This window comes from Melanotaenia boesemani, chromosome 18 (genome assembly GCF_017639745.1).
Source record: "Melanotaenia boesemani isolate fMelBoe1 chromosome 18, fMelBoe1.pri, whole genome shotgun sequence".
Taxonomy (NCBI): domain Eukaryota; kingdom Metazoa; phylum Chordata; class Actinopteri; order Atheriniformes; family Melanotaeniidae; genus Melanotaenia; species Melanotaenia boesemani.
This window is the reverse complement of record NC_055699.1, coordinates 22,250,237-22,272,796: the sequence shown is the minus strand read 5'-3', so window position 1 is coordinate 22,272,796 and position 22,560 is coordinate 22,250,237. Positions and strand designations below refer to the sequence as shown.

Genomic DNA, 22,560 nt, shown 5'->3' with positions numbered 1-22,560 from the left:
ACTGGCATGTATAATGTTAGTGAGATACTCCAAAGGAATCAACTCAAAAACAATTTTACGCCATCCACTAACAGAAGGAGTTTTGTCACTAATCCACTGTAAAAGAATATTTTTCCTTGCTGCAAACGTAAGAATATTAAAAAGCCTTTTGTTGGTTGTAGCAGTTATATGTCTGCTTGGAAGACCCAGGATCAGTGACATAGGATCCATTCCCAAGTCCGTGTGGAAAATATTTTCAAGTTCACATACAATCTCAGTCCAATATTGCTTAAGTTTATGACATGACCAAATACAATGAGTTAAAGTGCCCACTTGAGTTTTACACTTGAGACACAGAGGAGAGAGGGAGCGGTTAAAGGAATGCCTGCGACTCGGTGATATGTGTAATCTATGTAGAATTTTAAGCTGTAATGCTTTTGTTCGAGTACAGATTGACAACTTTTTTGCTTGGGACCAAACATCTGTCCAAGTTTCTTCATCTATAGTCACAGACAGCTCCTTCTCCCACACACCTCTGACCCTCTGCGCACCAATATTAGTCAATCCGTTAACCACACCATACAATGAACTGAGAGAGACCTTAGACTGATGTTGAAACAGCATCCTCTCAATATCAGACACCGCAGGGTGTTGCAGAAGGGTTGTACTATGAGTGATATAATGCCTTACTTGCAAGAAGCGAAAGAAATCCTGCTTAGGAAGCTGATATTTTTCCATAAGTAGATCAAATGATCAAATGTTATTTGAAAAAAGGTCCCCTAACGTTTTTATATTCTTATTACTCCATTGTAGAAAACCAGGGTCTGAAAGACCTGGCAAAAAATCTGGATTATTCATAATTGGAGTAAACATAGATGTTGTTTTAAAGCTTCCTTCCAGGCGACGAACAGAGCGCCATGCCTTTAGAGTATTAATTGTTACAGGATTCACACACTTGTCTTTTATATCTTTAAAATTCTTGAAGAATAGTAAGTCATGTAATCTGCACTGTGACAATGCCGTCTCAATGTCCATCCAAGTAGAAGAGTTACCCCCAGTCCATTCATATATAAATCTCAAATGAGCACAAAGCTGATATATTCTTATATTAGGCAAGTCCAATCCACCCAATGAACCCGGCAAATGCAACACTGCCATTTTAAGCCTCGGTCTGCGCTTATTCCAAATAAAGGAGCTGAGCCAGCCGTTTATATCTTTCAAAACTCTCTTGGAAAACAACACAGGAATCATTTGTATAGGATATAACAGCCTCGGCAGTACATTCATCTTAATCAAAGCTATACGTCCTAACCAAGAAACAGGAAATGAACACCACCATTCTAAATCTTGTTTAATTTTACTGAATAAGGGGACGAAGTTAGCTCTGTATAACTGGTCAAAGGATGGAGTGATAAAGATACCCAGGTATACAAAGCCTGCAGGAGACCACTTAAAAGGGAAAGAGGGAGCGATATTAGGTATGGCAGTAAGAGAGCCAAGAGGCATCGCCTCTGACTTAGTCAGATTGACCTTATAGCCGGAAAACTCGCTAAACCTATCCATCACCTCTAGAAGAGCCGGTATGGAAGTCTCAGGATCAGTCAGAAGTATCAGGACATCGTCCGCATATAAGGTTATTTTGTGACATGCCTGACCAATCTCTAAACTGCGTATTGTAGGTGTTATTCTTATGGCCTCGGCAAGTGGCTCAATGGCCAATGCAAATAAAAGAGGGGACAAGGGGCAGCCTTGTCTTGTTCCTCTGTAGGTAGTGAAATATTCTGATCGGAATCCATTAGTTAGAACGGCCGCTTGGGGATCAGTATAAATTATCCTAACCCATTTAATAAAATTGTCTCCAAGACCAAACCGTTCCAGTGTGTAGAGTAAAAAGGACCATTCGACACGGTCAAATGCCTTCTCTGCATCGAGAGAAAGCACCAGACCGTCAATATGTTGGTGTTTATAAGCCTGGATAGCATTTAGAAGACGCCGTACATTGGTGGTTGAATTGCGTCCCTTTATAAAGCCGGTTTGATCCTCTTTTATCAATATGGGCAAAAAATTCTCCAAACGCGCAGCTAAAATCTTAGAAAGCAGCTTCCTATCAACATGTAAAAGTGCTATCGGTCTGTAGGATGTACAAGACTTGGGACATTTACCCTTTTTCAAAATTAAAGATATGGTAGCTTCCTTCAAAGATTGTGGAAATTCTCCAGTAGTGAAAGAATGATTAAACATATCAAGTAGAGGCCCTACAAGTACATCTTGAAACTGTTTAAAGAATTCACAACTAAGTCCGTCGGGTCCTGGTGACTTTCCAATTTGTAGGGATTTAATGGCTTTAATTAGTTCAGTTTTTGTAATGGGGCTATTAAGAACAGTTCTCTGTTCTCCTGACAGCTTGGGTAAATTAATCTGAGAAAAGAAATTTACAGTTAATTGTGCTGCATCTGATGTTTGTTCAGAAGAATACAATTTCTCATAGAACTCTCTGAAGCATTTGTTTATTGACTTACTATCATATACCTCATAACCTTCCGTATCAGAAATAGCTGCAATAATTTGTGACTCAGCCTGTTTTTTAGCTAGATAAGCAAGACATTTTCCGGGTTTATCTCCATGTTCATAAAACCTTTGTTTAGTGTAATTAATTTTCCTTTCAGCCTCTTTAGTAAGAAGACAGCCTAGAGCGGATCTGAGAGCAGTAATTTCTTGCCATAAAGACGGTAAGGGCGAAACAATATATAGCTTTTCCTTATCTGCCAATTCAGTCTCCAAATTATTTTGTTTTTCTAATCTTTGACGCTTCTTAGTAGCAGAGTATGAAATAATCAATCCTCTTGCATAGGCTTTACAAGTTTCCCATAAGATAGAGGTGTTAGTAGCTGTCTGCTTATTAATTGTGAAAAACATTTTAATTTCTGTAGAAAAATAAGATGTAAACATAGAATCTTTAAGAATAGTAGTGTTAAGTCTCCAGTGTCGAGACTGGCTCAGTACAGTTTTAGGTTTAATGTCCATAACTATGCTTGCATGGTCAGAAATTATTATACTTTTTATATCACATGACACAACAGAATATAGCTCAGACCGAGGAAAGAAAAAATAATCAATTCTAGTTTGGCATTTGTGGGGGGCAGAGAAAAATGTATACTCCTTATTAGAGGGATGGATACTTCTCCAAACATCAGCCAATCCAAGCTCATCACACAAAGCACAAAGAGCCTTTGCCTGGGCAGATGGGGCCATAGTACCATGTGGGAATCTATCAATAAGTGGATTTAAAATTAAATTAAAATCACCACCCACCAGTACAGTGGAATCAACTGAAAGTGCTGCCAATTCGAGAAAAACTTTAGTGAGAAAAGAAATCGGGTGGGCTGGAGGAAGATACACATTCATTATCACAATGTTTTGCCCCTGTAAATTCCCTCTAATCAAAACATAACGGCCACAATGATCTCTAACATAACTAACAATAGTGAAGGGCAGGGATTTCTTGATCAAAATAACCACTCCTCTACTCCTAGTTGTGAAAGAAGAAAAGAACACTTGCCCAAATATTCCTTGTTGAAGCTTGGAATGTTCAGTGTCATTGAGATGGGTCTCTTGTAAAAGAGCAATATCTACATCGTTCTTTTTTAAGTAAGTAAAAATTTTCCTGCGCTTAATGGGATTGTGGACACCCCGCACATTCCAAGTACAAACTGTCACGGCTGGATTCAGCCGTCGGAAGGAGGGAAGCAGGACCCAATTAGCAGACGAGATAATCGTAAATGGCAGAACAGGTTTATTTCACACAAGGGATCTGGATGGTCCGAGCTGGAGAGTGTCTGGGGTTCAGGTTCTCTGGGAGGAGAGGAAAATGGTGAGTGGAGTTCTAAACAACAGAATCCTGTGATGCCAAGCTGGTGAGCGGCTTACTGTATCCAAATGTAAACTGGAATGAAGGAGGAGGTAGGCTGTCACGGCTGGATCCTGAGCTGAAGGGTGGAAGGGCGAGCAGGCAGGTGGCAAGGTTTGCAGCTGACGATCGGAGGAGGAGGACTGGAGGTCGGATGACTGGAATGCTGGAGTGTGTCAAGGCTGGAGAAGAGGTGAGAAAGCAACGGTAAGAATACTAGACAGGAACAGTATTATTACTGGTAGAGGCCTGATTTACCACAAGAACAGTGAGATAATCTGGCGAGGTCTGGTTGCTCCTGCAGTCCTCATAAAGGGAGGCTTGATGAGGGTTGATGGAAAGCAGCTGCGGAGGAAAGAGCAGACCGGACTCCGCCCCAGGCTGACTGAAACCTGCACAGCCCCACCTAAAGCTCAGGTAGAGAAGGACATGTTGCAGAACCGTGACAGTACCCCCCCCCCTCAACGGGAGCCCCCCGGCGCCCCGGAAGAGCCCCCCCCCCGGGACCGGCGAAAGGCAGTGATGAGAGCAGGGTCCATGATGAACCGACGGGGCACCCAGGAGCGCTCCTCGGGACCATACCCCTCCCAATCGACCAGGTACTGCAGACAGCGCCCGCGGCGCCGGACATCCAGGAGGCGGCGCACAGAAAACACCGGATGCCCATCCACCACCCGGGCGGGCGGAGGGGGACCGGCCGGAGGGCACAAGGGACTAGACGACACAGGCTTGAGCAGGGACACATGAAACGTGGAATGGACACGAAGGGAAGCAGGGAGCCGGAGGCGGACCGAAGAAGGACCAACAACCGCCTCCACCTCATAGGGCCCCAAAAACTTGGGGGCCAGCTTCCTGGAGGTGGCTCTCAGGGGAATATCCTTGGCTGCCAACCAAACCCGCTGTCCAGGAGCGTACCGCGGAGCAGGGACGCGGCGTCGATCAGCCAGACGGCGGTTGCGGTCAGCTGTGCGCAGCAGAGCCATGCGAGTCCGAACCCAAACACGCCGGACCCGTTGGAGATGGTGCTGAACCGAGGGAACCGCGAGCTCCCTCTCCTCCTCGGGAAACAGGGGAGGCTGATAACCCAGGTAGGCCTCGAACGGTGAACAGCCGGTAGCAGAGGAGGTATGGGAGTTGTGTGCGTACTCAATCCATGCCAGATGCTGACTCCAAGCCGAGGGACTGTCGGAGGCCACGCAACGGAGGGCGGCTTCCAGTTCCTGATTAAGCCGCTCCGCCTGACCGTTGGACTGGGGATGATAACCGGAGGACAAGGAGACCTTGGCGCCCAAGGCGGAACAGAAAGACTTCCACACCTGCGAGATGAACTGTGGTCCCCGATCCGACACTATGTCCGAGGGTATACCATGCAGGCGAAAGACGTGGTCAACCAAGAGGTCTGCAGTCTCCGTAGATGATGGGAGCTTAATGAGGGGAATAAAATGAGCTGCTTTAGAAAAGCGATCCACTACAGTGAGAATAACAGTATTACCATGCGATGGAGGCAGACCCGTAACAAAGTCCAGGGCTATGTGGGACCACGGCCGGCCAGGCACTTCCAGAGGCTGTAGGAGACCTGACGGTGGTCGGTTGCCACTCTTATGCCGAGCACAGGTGGCGCAGGCTGACACGTACTCCCTGACGTCCGACCTCAGAGAGGACCACCAAAAGTGGCGCTGCAGCAGGGCGCAGGTCCGATGAACCCCTGGATGACAGGAAAAGCGTGCTGTGTGGGCCCAATGGAGGACTGCCGAACGGGCTGCAGCAGGCACGTATCGGCGGTCCGGGGGTCCGTTGCCAGGATCGGGGTCAGCGACCAACCCCTGAGTGATCTGCTCCTCGATCTGCCAGGAAACCCCGCCCACGTGACAGGCTGAAGGGAGGATCCGATTAGGAGTCTGTGGGTCCTCATCAGACGTGTAGAGACGAGACAAGGCATCAGGCTTGGTGTTGCGGGAACCTGGGCGGTAGGTGACAGAGAAGTTAAACCGTTCAAAAAACAAGGACCAACGAGCCTGACGTGAGTTTAATCTCTTAGCGTGCTGGAGATAGGTGAGGTTTTTATGGTCGGTCCACACAATGAATGGGTGATTGGCTCCCTCTAGCCAGTGTCTCCATTCCTCCAGCGCTAGTTTTATAGCCAGTAGTTCCCGATTACCCACGTCGTAGTTCTGCTCGGCAGCTGACAAACGTCGGGAGAAAAAGGCGCATGGATGCAGCTTACCTTCACCCTCTGATCTCTGAGATAGCACTGCCCCCACCCCGGAGTCGGAGGCATCCACCTCCAGAACGAATTGCCGATCAGGGTCTGGCTGAATGAGGACAGGTGCCGTGGTGAATTTCTCCTTTAGGCACTGAAAGGCTTGGTCAGCAGCAGGGTTCCAGCTAAAGGGAATTTTCACAGAAGTTAGTCTTGTCAGGGGTGAAGCAACTGTGCTGTAGTTGCGAATAAATCTGCGGTAGAAATTGGCAAATCCTAAGAATCTCTGGAGCTGCTTGCGGTTGGTGGGGACCGGCCATTCCTCCACTGCCTTAATCTTGGCTGGATCCGTCTTCACCTGCCCGCCCTGGAAAACATGACCAAGAAAGGTTACCGAAGCAGCGTGGAACTCACACTTCTCTGTCTTAACATACAACCGGTTCTCAAGCAGTCTCTGTAAAACCATCCGAACGTGCAGACTGTGGTCCTCTGGTGTTTTGGAGTAGATCAGGATGTCATCTAAATACACAAAAACGAACTGGTTCAGATAATCTCTCAGCACATCATTGATGAGGGCCTGGAACACCGCCGGAGCATTCGTGAGACCGAATGGCATGACCAGGTATTCAAAATGTCCTAGTGGTGTGTTAAATGCCGTCTTCCATTCGTCGCCCTCACGAATCCGTACTAGATGATAAGCGTTGCGCAGGTCTAGCTTGGTGAAGATGGTCGCCCCCTGAATGGGCTCGAAGGCAGAGGTGAGGAGCGGCAGCGGATACTTGTTCTTAATCGTGATCTTATTTAGACCCCGATAGTCGATACACGGTCTGAGACCCTTATCCTTCTTTTCTATAAAAAAGAAACCCGCACCCACCGGTGACGATGAAGACCGAATAAGTCCTGCCGCTTGGGACTCCAGGATGTAGTGCTCCATGGCGGCACGCTCGGGACGGGACATGTTAAACAATTTACTGGTAGGCAGGGGCGCCCCAGGAAGAAGATCTATTGCACAGTCATAAGGGCGGTGAGGAGGAAGGGAAAGGGCCTTGGTTTTACTGAAGACGGAGCTGAGATCGTGGTATTCGGGGGGAACTGAGGACAGATCCACCTCAGGGACGGGGTCCGAGGGAGGCACACAATGAGGCTGAAGGGCGGATTTAAGGCAGTTTAAATGACAAAAGGGACTCCAATTCTCGACTCTACGTTCGGACCACAGGATGTGGGGGTTATGCTGGGCCAACCAGGGAAATCCAAGGATCAGGGGAGCACTGGAAATAGGGAAAAGGAAAAACTCAAGGAGCTCCCTGTGGTTTCCAGACACTATCAGGGAAATAGGTTTGGTCTTATGCGTGATCTTTGTTAAAAGTCCCCCGTCCAGAGCTGTGACTGTAATGGGCGACGGCAGAGACTCCAGAGGAAGAGCGAGTCGGGAGGCGACACCCGGGTCCAGGAGATTTTGTTCAGCCCCAGAGTCGACTAGGGCCGCGAGTTCGTGAGTGGTGTTGCCCGACTGGATCACAACAGGAAGGGTGAGACGTGGAGGAATGAGTTCTTGCGTCCCGCCCACCAGTACTCCCGCCCTTACTGGTGGGCTCTGTCTTTTGGCCGTACTGGGCATGCAGCGATGAAATGGTCCTTGGAGCTGCAATACACACATTCATTTGCCCTTATGCGTCGGAGTCGCTCCTCGGGACTGAGGCGGGCCCGTCCGATCTGCATAGGCTCCGGTGGTTCCTCTATTGTGGGTGACTGAACTGTTGAACTAGGTCTGGGAGAAAAAGGAGTTAATTCACCGAGTGAACGCCGGGTGGTTGAGCTGTTGGTGCGGACGTTCCGCTCCCTTCTCCGCTCCGCCATACGGTTGTCTAAGCGGATCACCAGGGTGACAAACTCCTCAAACGAAGATGGTATTTCTCTGGACGCCAGCAGATCCTTCATTTGACTGTTGAGCGCGTTCTGTAGAACGCCGTGAAGAACCGTAGAAGACCAACCCGTCTCAGCTGCTAGAATGCGGAACTCGATCATAAAGTCCGCCGCTGACTGATTCCCCTGTCTGAGGTTTAGAAGCCGCTGTATCGCACTCTCCTCATATTGAGGATGGTCAAAAGCCTTCTTAAAGCCATCCAGAAAGGTGGCAAATGGAAGAGTATCCAGGGAATTAAAACGGAAATAAGCCAGGGCCCATTCTAACGCCCTGTCTCGGAGTAGACCGATTATGTAGGAGATCCTCGAGGCGTCCGAGGAGAAGGAGCGCGGAGAACGAGAAATGGCCAAGTTGCATTGAAGCAGAAAACCACCACACTTCGCGGGATCACCTGAAAAATGATCTGGAGTGGGGAATGAGGCGTCCCGAAACACTGGCTCACTAGTGACAGGATGAGGAACTGGAGGATCAGCCGGAGGAGATGTTTCCTGAGGTGGAGCAGAGAGTCGCTTGTGGATATCCTCCAATAATCCAAAAACCTGACCCAAGCGGAGATTTGTGGTGGCCTGTTGCTCGTCCAGGGAACGTAAAGCCTTCTCGTGCTCACCAAGCATTTGTCCCTGTTTGGACAAAGCCGATTTCCAGGCGTCTGCTGAGTCCATCTTGTTGGCCAGATTATACTGTCACGGCTGGATTCAGCCGTCGGAAGGAGGGAAGCAGGACCCAATTAGCAGACGAGATAATCGTAAATGGCAGAACAGGTTTATTTCACACAAGGGATCTGGATGGTCCGAGCTGGAGAGTGTCTGGGGTTCAGGTTCTCTGGGAGGAGAGGAAAATGGTGAGTGGAGTTCTAAACAACAGAATCCTGTGATGCCAAGCTGGTGAGCGGCTTACTGTATCCAAATGTAAACTGGAATGAAGGAGGAGGTAGGCTGTCACGGCTGGATCCTGAGCTGAAGGGTGGAAGGGCGAGCAGGCAGGTGGCAAGGTTTGCAGCTGACGATCGGAGGAGGAGGACTGGAGGTCGGATGACTGGAATGCTGGAGTGTGTCAAGGCTGGAGAAGAGGTGAGAAAGCAACGGTAAGAATACTAGACAGGAACAGTATTATTACTGGTAGAGGCCTGATTTACCACAAGAACAGTGAGATAATCTGGCGAGGTCTGGTTGCTCCTGCAGTCCTCATAAAGGGAGGCTTGATGAGGGTTGATGGAAAGCAGCTGCGGAGGAAAGAGCAGACCGGACTCCGCCCCAGGCTGACTGAAACCTGCACAGCCCCACCTAAAGCTCAGGTAGAGAAGGACATGTTGCAGAACCGTGACACAAACTCGTAGCTTATTCATCTTAATTTAAAAACACATAGAAAATTAGGCAAAGAAGCATAAGACCTGAGCTGCATAAAAGCATTACAAATAATATAAAAAACAAAAAACACAGAAAAACAAGTAATGAACAATGGGGCGATATCCCTACTGCGCATGTAGGGAACTACCTTCCTACACCCATCAGCAACGAACAGCTGACAGGTGCAACAAGCGCTACACTCACGCCTATACATAGGTGTAACACACAAGTCCGTTTCGCTCACGGTGAGAGTACAACTTCACCTGGAGAATCATAACGTCAGCAAATGCTTTAATGTCACTCAGTAGCCTGCTGGAAATCACACATACACCAAAGCCAGACTAATACTCACGTAACTCCAGAAGCTATAGTCCAGTACTTGACGTAAATCAGAAAAGAAAAAAGTATATCCCTGTGATTAATCCAAAACGTTACGGCAGAGAGTCGACAAAGGCCGAGGCAGCCTCCGATGTGACAAACCTCTTCTCTGCCCCGTTGACAGACACCCTCAGCGTTGCTGGATATATGAGCGCGTAGTCCACGTTCATCCTCTTCAGTCGAGTTTTCACCCCATCAAAGGCCTTGCGTTTTTTGACCACTGCCGCTGAATAATCGTTGAAGAAAGAGACGTTAAGACGATCCGCGGGCTGGTCCGGATCAGCAGCGAGACGTCGGGCAGCAGCCATTACGCGTTGCTTGTCGGTAAAGTTGTGAAACTTTATTTTTTATTTATTTATTTTTTTTTTAAACCTGTCTTGTCCAGCATCGTTGCAAACAGAACTCGAAAATTTCAAAGAAATTTTGATGGGTGTCCCCCCTGGCGTGCCGGCCGTGCGGCCGCCGCGAGGGAGCCAGCCGGCGCGAGGGAGACGGCGCGAGACGGAGGCAAACCCGCCCGCGAATGCGATGGCATTAAATAGCATGTACGGCCACTAGGCGGCGCCGCAGTTGCCGCGCGTGCACGAGCGCGCTCGGATCGGGTGTCAGATGAAAACTGCCAAACGTCGGCGTGATCGGAAAATCTGCAGAAATCATGCGGCCACTAGGTGGCGCTGTAGTCATTGTTCATGTGCAGAAATGTTTAGATAGGGACTTTCAATAAAGCTTCCAACTTTTAAGTTCTTTGGTGAAGGCAGTCCAGAGTTAGAGTCACTTCATTTTAGCGGCAGGGGGTGGGGGGACATGTAGATGTGTCCAGGATAGAAAAGTCATAGAGAAAAAAAAAAGGTTAATCTTTGCATGATTGCAAAATCTGCAGATTGACAGGTATGAAAGGGCTAAACAGTGGCAATCTGCAGAATGACAGCAGCTGAGAGTGTTTCTATGGCAACCAAGCCCCCACCCTTTCCCCCAGACAGGCAGCAGACAGCCACACATGTAGGGGCTCAGGTTACACATACACACAGAGAGAGACAGGCTGCTGTAGAGCACAGGGAAATCACTGTCTGCAAGCCTCCGAACTTCTTGCTGCTGAAAGCAAACCGTAATACATATCAAAATAGTTATTTCACCGTTGCGTGCAGGAGGCTTTGAGGAACACGAGGATATAAGTCTTGTCACTGTACTGCAAACAGAACTTAAATGGCAGCAGTTTTAAAAATGGTTGCATCTCAGCAGAGTCAATGGAGATTTTGCATGGGGAGAGAAAACTTTGGGTCTTTCCAAGCTCTGTAGCTCCAAAATCTGTACGTCCTAGGCCAAAATGAGCTCCTGATAAATTGAAGCCAACAAGAAAACCTACGTTTTGATGTAAAAATTGTGTCTGTAGAGCAAAAACTCTGGCCGTGAGAGAACTTTGTTTAAGCATGTGTTTTTGAAGCAAAAGCTTGAGTGAGGCAGAGGGAGAGGATTTTGGCAGTTTTTGCTAAAACTTCAACAGTGATTGTGAATAAACTATAATAGATATGAAACTGCCCTTCACACCAGTCATAGATTTATCTTTCGTGACCCGTTTAAACTTTGAATGGTGTTTCTAGGTGAATGTATGGCTGAGCTGTAGGCTTCCAAAGTGACCTATGGTTTTGGGCTGATCTGACCCAAATCCCATTCATTCCTATGGGACCGAAAATCGCGGTTTATTGCGATTTACTCGAGAACCGCCAGACTTTTGTACAAGAAAAGTCATACCACACATGTCCCGATCGAGACGCACAGTTTGATGTAACTTTTGTGGGGGTAGAGTGAAAGCTGTAGGAGGAGATAGCCGCCAAAGTTTTGAGCGGACAAAAAAAGGCAATAGCAATATGTTGCCAATGCCTTACAGCATTGGCACCCATAATGATTGTCTGGTTGCTGTCTGGTGCTGGGCAATTTTACTCTATCAAGCAGGGATTTATACTACATGTATAAAGTCCCTCTTGATGAAAAACTTTATTAAATCAGACTCTGCTGGACTCGACCGGAGGGGACAGAGAGAGAGAGAGAGAAAAGAAAGTAGAGAGAAGAGGGATGGGAGAGAGAGGGACAGAAAGGGTGTGGGGAGTGCGGGTGGGGACTTGAAACATCATACAGAAGACCATGTAATCCATACTACTTACAACATATATAGCTAAGATCATCCTAGCCAGTAGGTCATTACACAACTAGTTGATAATAGTAACAATAATAATAATAAGAGTAAGAGTAATAATAATAATAAGAACAGAAATAATAAAAAAAAAGAAACAAAATATGATAATAGATATAAGTGAAACTGCTGTATTCAAGAACACGCGCAGAGAAACCTGTGTGGATGTGTTGGAGAACTCGGCCATACGGCGACGCAAAGACTGTGTGGAGACGTTCAGGAAGGAGTGACCATGCAGAGTGATCATGCAGATGCCACCTCACTTGAACAGAGGCCAGAGTCAGGCCAGCGGTCCCGAGACCCAGGCCACCAGCCCCCCCGCAGGCAACAGATCCCGACCGGTCCACAGAGACGACCACTCGCCCGCCCAGGAAGGAAACTTTATAATGATGGGTCTGGGGCGTTGATTGGGACCCGGTTTGAGCGCAAGAGTGCGGTGTGCGCGGTCCACCTTGATCTTTCCAGATTTAGTTGTGATCTTCAGAAAAGTGGGGAGCCACGTCTCCACAAAAGCCACTGCATCTCTCCCCTCGGTGCCTTCGAGTAGACCAATCAGGCGTAGATTACATCTGCGGCTGCGATTTTCTAGTCATCGATATGATCCACCATTTCACCAACTTGTTTCTCAAGTTTAATCACTTTAGCTTGCAGTAACTCCGTGGCGTCCTCCACATCAGAAATCCTGGACTCCGCTTGGCCTACACGAGTTCCAAGCGCATGCATTTCAGCAGTTTGGTCGCGAATAGCAACAAGCACTGTGTCAATTTTAGCATAGATGGCCTGTGTGATGTTATCGGACATCCTTTCCAGAACTTGAAGCACACTTGGATCTACATTATCTCTGTCACCATCTTCAGCTTCGGCTGGGCCCAAAGCAATGGCTTCCTCCAGAGGCTCCGCGCTGTTGTTATTAGACTTACTTGCAACAACTTTGTCACTCATAGGCTTCTCTGCCACGGGCTCCGCGTTAGTATTTGCGAGCTTGTCTGCAACGGGTTCCGCATTGTCGACAGTAGGCCTCCCCATAGCAGTCTTCTTTTTGGCTTTGGTCTTAACCTCGGGCATTTTCAGAAAATAATTGTCCAGGCTCATTATAGAGCTTCTTCCATCATTAAAAATCAAACTCTCATCAGGCAAATAAAGTGAATAAACGGATAATTTAAGACAAATCACCGGAGCTCAGCGGGGCGCGATGTTCACTCTACGACGCCATCTTGCCCTCTCCTGGTGTATCATAGTTGACTGTCACTATGAACCCCAGGAAGAAGAGTCCTGAAGGAAGGCGGGTGTCTTTGGACTCGATCTGGACACCAAACTGCTCAGATCTGGATTTGTGTTGGACTCTTCCTGACCGATCAGATGCTCTTCATGGTTTTGTGTTGGACTGATCTTCATCCTGAAACACAGTTCTGATGATGAAGCTTAACTTTTTTTTCTTTTTCTTTTAATGAAAACAAAGTTCTTCATCAGAGCAGAGATCCCTCCTCCTTAAATATGAACTCTGTTGTCTGGAGAAAATAAGAAGAATTCATATTGTAGAGAAGCTGAAAAATGATCAGCAACTAAAGACGAAGCTTCTGGACATTTCCACCAACAGCAGTGACAAACAAAATCGGCAACAGCAGCAGGAAGTCAGGGTTTAGCACCTTCTTATCAAGTAAAAGAGAAAATCAAAACATTTTTCTTGCTCAGTAAAAATTCATTTGAACTGCAACACATGAACAAACAGAACCAAGTCAGACAGGAGAAGGTTTTACTGCTGAGACAGACTGATTCTGACTGAACCGGGTCCATGAAGTTCAGCTGAAACTGAGGCTGAAACACCAGCTCTCACATACTATACTGAAATGCTCTCATATACTATACTGAAATATCCTCTTATATACTATACTGAAATACTCTTAAAACACTATACTAAAATCATTCACACACTATAGTGAAATTTCAAAAATCGCATTTCACTAATATGTATGAAAGGAATTCTAGTAGTGTGTGTGAGAGGCAATTTTACTAGTATGTATGAAAGGAATTCTACTAGTTTGTGTGAGAGGGAATTTCAGTAGCATGTATGAAAGGAATTCTACTAGTGTGTGTGAGAGCGAATTTCACTTGAAAAGGAAGTCACGTAGTAGAAAAAAACAGGAGCGCATTTTCAAAACAAACCGAAGAAGAAGAAGTTGGAGAACATCGTGACAGATGTTTTGCGAAGACTTATGCTGTATTAATATTTGTTCATTCGCCTGGAAGTAATCTCGGTGAAGCAGCTGTCATCTCCAATACTATTCTGGCCTCAGCAGAGACTTTTAACGGTTAACGCGACATCAGCCGGACAACCGACCGTAGTAAGTCTGAATGGGGACATGCTAACTAGCCACCTAGCATAACTCGGACATTGGGATATACAGTGCTGTAAAACGAAGACCTAACAGCACTGTGAGGCATATCCTGGAGAATACTCCAAACGCAGATGACATCACTGCATATCTTAATGGCCGAGTTATGCTAGGTGGCTAGTTAGCGTATCCTCATTCAGACTTTCTGCTGTCAGTTATCCGGTTGCTGTCGTGTTAGACCTAACCCCTCTAATAGTATCTGCTGAGGCCAGTATAGTATTGAAAAAGCCAGCTGCTTCACTTGGTCATCATAAACTCATGACCACATCAATAGAATTAAACAATCCCATTCCCATTGAACAGAATCTACACCTGCTATGCTTTCTGCAAACAAGATGACAAGTTGAAAATGTCCGTGTCCCGGCCACAAATTTTAATATAACGTTATAAATACAACAACACAGTTACTATCTCAGTTACATAAGCAGGGTGCTTCAACACTGACTTAAACACTGACAAATAACAGTAACATAGGGTTGAGAACTTCCTTTATCAAACACTGAGTCAAGGATGAGACAGGGAGCTGTATATTATGTGAGAGCATTTCAGTATAGTATGTGAGAGCATTTCAGTATAGTATGTGAGAGCATTTCAGTATAGTATGTGAGAGCATTTCAGTATATTATATGAGAGGAAATTTCAGTATAGTGTATAAGAGGCAGTTTCAGTATAGTGTATAAGAGGTTTTACTATAATGTGTGAATGATTTCAGTATGATATATGCGAGGTTTCACCATAGTGTATGAATGACTTCAGTATAATATATGAGAGGTTTCAGTATAATGTGTGAATGACTTAAATTTCACATGTGTCTGTGAGAGGGTAATTCTGAATAATGTCTCAAACGGCCCCTAATACCACACCATCAGGTTTCTTGGCGTCATCATCTCGGCCGACATCTCCTGGTCAGAGAATATCACATCAATCACCAAGAAGGCTCAGCAGCGGCTACACTTCCTGAGAGTCCTCAGGAAGCACAAACAGGCACGGCGCCAGGATTTTTTTTCTCCTGGTGCTAATGAGGGACTTGACCAATACGTGGGGGTGCTAAGAAAATAACAGATTTCCATGACTTAGGTAACTTTATACATAGGTTATCGATTTTTTCAATAAAAGTGGCTAAGATACACAGCAATTTAACTGAATTAGCCAAAGAACATTCAGCAAAATAACCAGGCCTACAACGAGCCACAAAGCAACGGCAAAAATGTTTTCATGTGGAAAGGTGCAAGATTCAGCACCAGACAGCGACCATGTGATAAACAAGCAACACATACAGAATGCAACAAACGCATTTATTCTACATGCATAATTAATGAAATCAACTATGCATTGCTTTTATTGCCTCGGATCACAACATAACTTAAGAAATTAAACTGATTGCGAGATAAATTTAACATACTACACAGTGCAGGCGCAACGAGAAGTGCAAACAATTTGTATCTAATGATTCGGACCACCTCAGCCTAGCGTGAGTTTCAACAAAAAGTTTCCGCCCGCCCTCTGTCCCCTCTTAATCAGTGCACAGAAGAAACATGCAAGCGGAGAATCTCCGCAAACTGTTTTTAAACTAATACATTCCTTTATTATAATATTATATATAAATTCATAATTATATTTTTTATAATCTAATTTCTTGGGGGGGCTTAATGGGGCTACACAGATTTATCACGGGGCTGTAGCACCCCCTAGCCCCGGTGTGGCGCCGTGGATGAGCACAAACTAAACTCCAACCTGCTGCTGACCTTCTACCGCTCATCCACTGAGAGCCTGCTGACATATTGCATCACAGTATGGTACAGCAGCTGCACTGTAGCAGACAGAGAGAGGCTACAGAGAGTTGTAAAGACAGCACAGAAGATCACTGGCTGCCCTCTCCCCTTCCTGATGAACATTTACACCTCCCGCTGCCTCAGCAGAGCCAGAAACATCATAAATGACAGCTCCCACCCTGGCTCTGATCTGTTTGCCCTGCTGCCCTCTGGGAGGCACTACGGGTGCATCAGGACTAAAACAAACAGACTCAAAAACAGTTTCTTTCCAAAAGCAATAACTGCCCTAAACTCCTGTAGGACTTCACATGTGAAATACTCTGGACACTAGCGACATATGTGCAATACATTCTGTTATATGACATGTACAACATATCATGATATGTGGAAGAATACTCTGAATGTGCAATATATTTTTCTGACTTGAATATGTTCAGTGCCATTTATATATTTTTCAACTCGATCACTATATACATGTATGGTATACAGGTATATACATCATATTTATATCCACAAATAACTTAATGAGGGTGCACATTTGTTTGTTTATTTGTAAATATTTTATACCTCAGATCTTTTATTTTTTTTTATCTTTTATACTGCTTTTTTGCACTGACATTGGTGGTGGCTTAATCTCATTGTACATGTGTATAATGACAATAAAGGCATTCTATTCTATTCTATTCTATTCTAAAAAATAAAGCATTTTACCATTAAAACTACATATGAACAGTAAGTAATAAATATTAATATAATTTATTTTTGTATGGGACAGAAGCCACGACCTGTTGCTCATTCAGTCGTCTAATCACAGCTGGAAAGAAGCTGCTTCCTAAAGACGTCCTCACATGAATCCTCCTGCTTTTCCTTCCTGGCTGCATCAGAGAGAAGAGACCCTGAGGATGGGTGGAGATGCTGATGATGCAGTGTCCTCTACATGTGCACCTCTGCCTGTAGATGTCCAGCAGCGAGGACAGCTGGACCAGTGATCCTGAACCAGGAAGTGATGCAGTAGGTGAGGATGCTCTCAGTGGTGCTGCAGTAGAACACAGGCATGACTGGCCCCTCTTCAGTCTCCAGAGAAGATGAAGACAGTGTTGTGCTTTCCTGACCACAGCTGTTGTGTCCCGAGAGATCAGTTTATCACTCAGATGGATTTTAAGGAATTTGTTTTTCTGGACTCTTATCAACAGAATCACTGATGATTAGTGGAGGGTGATAAGTCGTCTCACCCTTTATGAAGTTGATAATCATCGCTTTAATTCTTTATTTTTGTTTTTTCTGCATCTACAACTTCAGAGTCTTGCACACAGTTTTTCAGCAACCCAGATCTCAGTTGTAGGTACTAGTTTCCAGTCCCAGTAACTGCAGTTTCTCAACCAGCTGCTGTGGGAAGATTTAGATAAATGTTGAGCTGAAGTCGACCAACAGAATTCTGACATATGTGTTCTTGTCTTCCAGGTGAGTCGGGGTGAGGTAAAGCAGGCTGGAAGGAGTCATCACCTGGATTTAGCTAATCGCTCTAACTGTCTTAAATACAAAGATGCTGGGTAAAGCTGTGACTCAATAATCAGACCAATGGACCTTTTAACAATCTGCTTCAAGCAAATCCTCTCCTTTGAAGATGTATGACTCAGACCAGGACACCATAGAGAAAGATGGATTGATTCAGTAAAAGAAGGATTAAACATGGTCATTATGATGAGATTAGAGTGTTTCCTGAAACACAAACACTGCTGTTTCAGGAAACACAGCTTCACAGTTAGCCTCAAAGTTGAGCTTTGAGTCAATGATGGTCCCAATTATTTCAAAGTCTGCACATCCTCAGTATTGTGAGCTTTGATGGTCATTTCATTTCATGTTGACAGCAGGAATCAGTGCAGAGAACAGCTGACTGACACAAACAGTGTCTGTGGAGGAAACTTCAGGCAGCAGCAGTTAAAACCCAACAGAACCAGAATCAGTCCACAGCATGAGAGACAAACAGCGAAGCATCAGGAGGATTGTGGAGTAACAGCAGACTGCAGCTGAAGAGTTGAGCTTCTTCTCTGCAGCGTCTCTGTGAGCTCGACTGTTTGATCTGGTCTGAGCTGCTTCTTCGGACTCACGGCAGCTTCATGGAGCTCAGTCTGACAACCAGAACTTCCAGTGAGGAAGACTGTGGCAAGATTCATGATGACATGAAATATTTCACTTTAACCCTTTGAGATCAAAGTTGTTTCATTCCAATAAAGAACAGAACAATCATGATTAAACTTTTTAGATTTTAACATTGTTCTTAGGTGTCTTTGCAACCAATAGACAAAAGTGAAACTTTTAGCTAATACGTATCAAAAGTTTCAATAATGGTCAGTTTTTCCAGCTGATATAAGTGAAAATATTAATTTGTGTCATCTTTCAGCACAGTTCATGTCTGGGATGAGACAGAAGGTGGAGACAACCACTTCACTCTGTCTGCTTCCCAGTCGGTTTCCAACATTTACACACTGATCAGTTAGTGTCTCAGAAACTCTGGACAGACTAATTCTCTAAGTGCAGACGCTAAACAACAGGAAGTGTCAGACTCGTATTTTAGTCTCACACAATCAGCAGTCAGAGTAAAACTCAGATCAAAGTCTCAACATTCAGACAACTTTTGAATCAAACTTCTCACTGTGTTATTGCAGATATTCATAGAAATATGGTGCTCACATGTTTTGACACATCAGCCAACGTTAGAGTTAATGATCTTCTGTTACAGCCAGAAAAGCTTCATGTCAAAACTAGAAACTGAGCTTGTAGCTTTTATATTTACTGGCAGTGATATTTGACCTAAAATAAAGGATTGTGTTACAAAGCGCCGTTCTCTGGAAGAAAATAGATGGTTAGTTGCTACGAAGTGCTGCTGGTGTTTAACATAAAACTGCAGAGTGAGTTCATACGGACTAACTCCACAGGGTAAACAGCCTACTTCTGTAATACTGGGGACAACTATATTACTCAGATTATACTTTTTCATTCTGGTATATCTGAAATATAAAAAACAAAGCTGCCATTAGAATGATCTAATACAGTGTCACAGTGTTTCTCTAATTCTGATTTTGCATCTTATTTTATTTTATTATTATTCCTGATCAATTGTCTCGAATTCCAATTTTCTTATTATTGTGGCACCTTGCAAACATCAAAAAATGAAAATGATTACACAGAACCATTAGAAGCTCATAACATTATGAAACCAGCAACAATTCATCACATGCACAGAAGCCACGCAAGCAGTTAAATCCAGACTTCTTCTTCTCAATATGGCCTTTTTATTATTTACCCATTGTTACAGCTGTTGCTTTTTGTCTAATGACTCTCGTTTTGCATGCAAATACTTGTGTGCCATCACTCACCATGGATTGGTTCTGCTCACCACACCCTTGCTTCCTACCTGCTGAGGATTGGCTGGAACTGACACACCTTCACCTCCTCCCTCCTGATTGGATAATAGGTGGTCCAATCCCTGCTCCTGCTGTCACCCACCTGGAAACAAAGGACTCTGCACCTGCTCACTCATCGGCATCTGTTTACACAGACAGTCTGCTCTTGGCTTGCAGAACTTTTGTGGTTGTGACTGTGTACTTTGATTGGTGGTGTTTGATTAGCAAGATTAGTATTTTTCCAACAAGGTTAAAACTGTTTGACTTTGTGTTTTTCCTTTTTGCTGACTGATACTGTTGTTTGTCTTTCTCGTTTTTGTTTGGTAATAAGTAAAGCCCTTTTAACTTCTCTTTCAGTTATATTTAGTATAGTTAAAAGTAGAATGTGTTGGGCTAGATAGTATATAGGATTTTTGGGTTATACAAGCATAGCTATTGGAGATGCTTCACTTTCTGTTTATATCATAGATTAATAGCCAGTCTTTCATTCACCTGTTTATTTATTCTTGGTTCTGTTTTTTTGTACTGGCTGTTTTGAAGGTCATCGTGTTAGCTGGATCCATGTGATAATTACAGAAACAGACCATTATGTCTACATGTGCTTAGTAGATCTGAGTATGATTACACTACCTACATGATGTAATAATTAGACACTACACTTGCACTTTAATCTCTGATAAATAACTTAACATGGATGAACACTCTGCTGTTGTGTAAATTTCAGGTGTGATATAGTCTGACAGGAACGTTGATGGTTTTGAAAGTTCTTTAAGTTCTAATTAATTTTTTTTATTGCACAGCATTTATGTTATAGAATAGAAATGGAATAGAAATACTTTAATAATCCCTTTGGAGAGTCCTCAGGGAAATTTGGGAAGATGTTGTGAAGCTCCAGAAATGTTTGACTTTATGTTCAGTCCTGTGCAGACGTGTTAATCCAGGTCCATCCATTTAATCCATTTTAGCTGCAGTCATTTATTAAAAATGTGCAAACATAAAAACGATAAATGAGGCAGAAACAGAATCAGTCTGAGGAGCGATGATCCCACATTCCTTCAGTTCAGCTTCCACATCAAGTGAATTCCTTCATCTTCTCAACTTGTAACCAACTCTGTGTTTGCATCAAAGTTGAGTTGGGAGTCAAAAACTGTTCCTAAACTTATATGTACTTACAATTAAAACTTCCTTGTCATATGTAATGCTGAGCTTTGGATTATCAATATTTTTACTAAAGTTAATAATTAATTCTTTAGTTTTAGTGACATAAAGATCAAATAAACTCCCATCACACCATAGACAAAGGCAGGAAAAGCAGAACTAGGATCTGATTGTAATTCTTGGAGAAGAGACAACAAGCAGCGTCATCATTAAACCTTAGAACAGGGTGCCCAGCTCCGGTCCTCAAGGGCCACAATCCTGCAGGTTTTTGATTTGTCCCTGCTCCAAAGCCACCTGACTCAAATTGACGAGTCATTGTGGAAAACTTAATAGGCTGTTGGATCTATTTCATTTTAGTCAGGTGTGTTGAAGCAGGAAACATTGGAAAATCTGCAGGACAGCAGCCCTCGAGGACCGATTTTGGGCACCCCTCCCTTAGAAGGATCTCTTCAGATGCAGCTGTCGGTGGATATGATAACACAAAAACAACAAGAAAACAACACAAAGGTGAAAGAAACAACCTGGAGGAGAATCATTGTTTAAAGTGAAAACATTTACAAAGACATGATGAACTCTGTCAGGCTGCATCTTATTAAATGTTTTGGAGGTGTTAATACATTTAGTCTAAAATGAAGAGTCTAGCATTACCCACACCTTTAACAGGATCATAAACAAACTTCAGGGGGTCACATCTACCTTCAGTTAAAGAGACAGTTTCATCTTAACATTTTCTAAAGAAAAACATCATGGGGTGTAAGATGTAAGAGCAGCTGGTCTATCTGGAGATAAAGTCACTACCTGTAGAATTACTACTGGCCACCATGACTCACATCTGGGACCTTACCTGGCAAGAAAATATGATGTAAGGGAAAATCAACTTATAGACTTCAGTACATCAAGTGTGAGGAGAAGAGTTTGAAACAAAGAGCTGAAATGAGAAGCCTTCATGAGTCCAACTATGAGACAGAAGGATGGATGATGTGATGAGTGTGATGTTGCAAACAGGACCTTCATCCTGAGTGAGCCTACTTTAACCTGTGAGGAAAGGAGAATCTAAAATCCCAAATCTTAGTACAACAAAGATAGAAAAATAAAAAGTAATGATTTGTCATGGAGGATAAATCATGTGGAGGATGTGAGTTGTTGCTGCTCCTGCAAAACATTTACTAGAAACTGTGGAGACATTTGGTGACTTTGGGTGTGATTTCTGCAAAGCAAATTAAAAGTCCATCTGTCTGCTGCATTTATTCTTCAAATGCTAACAAAGAACAGCAGCTGGAGGGAGTGGAGGTAGGTTAAGTTTTCATGAAGGCCCACAGTTTGCCACAGAATCCTCAGTTATAGTCATATTGTTTAAATTTAACAGCTCTGAGCCGTTCAAACCTTTAACAACATTATTTACATTAAAAGAAAAAAATGACAGTTACATCAAAAATAAAAAGTTTGGGTTGAATTTAACAGTCCTTTGAGTCTTTGCTGCAAACAGAGTGAAACTGTCCTCAAAGTCCCCCCCCCCATCTAACCTTGCTACAGGTTAACCTGACAGATCCTAAAACAAAGTTTTTTTCTGAGAACTTTTCATATTCTGAAACTTTAATTCTTTATTTATACTTTATTTCTCACAATCATCACTGAACTAGAAAAGGTTTCAAGCTGCATGATCATACAGTGTGTGTGTGTGTGTGTGTGTGTGTGTGTGTGTGTGTGTGTGTGTGTGTGTGTGTGTGTGTGTGTGTGTGTTAATAATCACATGGTTTACAGGAATCTGAGAGGAGGCTCCATGTGATTTACAGGAATCTGCTCTGAGTGTCACACCCTACCTACACCTAGAGTTATACTGCAGGCAATGTTCAGATATCAAGGGTCTCCTGGTGGGTCTGTTTGTTTTACAACCAGCAGAGTTAAAATGAA

General features: G+C 44.3%; 1 protein-coding gene across 1 annotated transcript in view; it reads left to right on the top strand.

Annotated features, from left to right (window-relative positions):
• Positions 1 to 22,560, top strand: part of LOC121628724 (NACHT, LRR and PYD domains-containing protein 12-like) — a 2,607,341-nt gene that overhangs the window by 1,820,016 nt on the left and 764,765 nt on the right. The window lies entirely within an intron of this gene.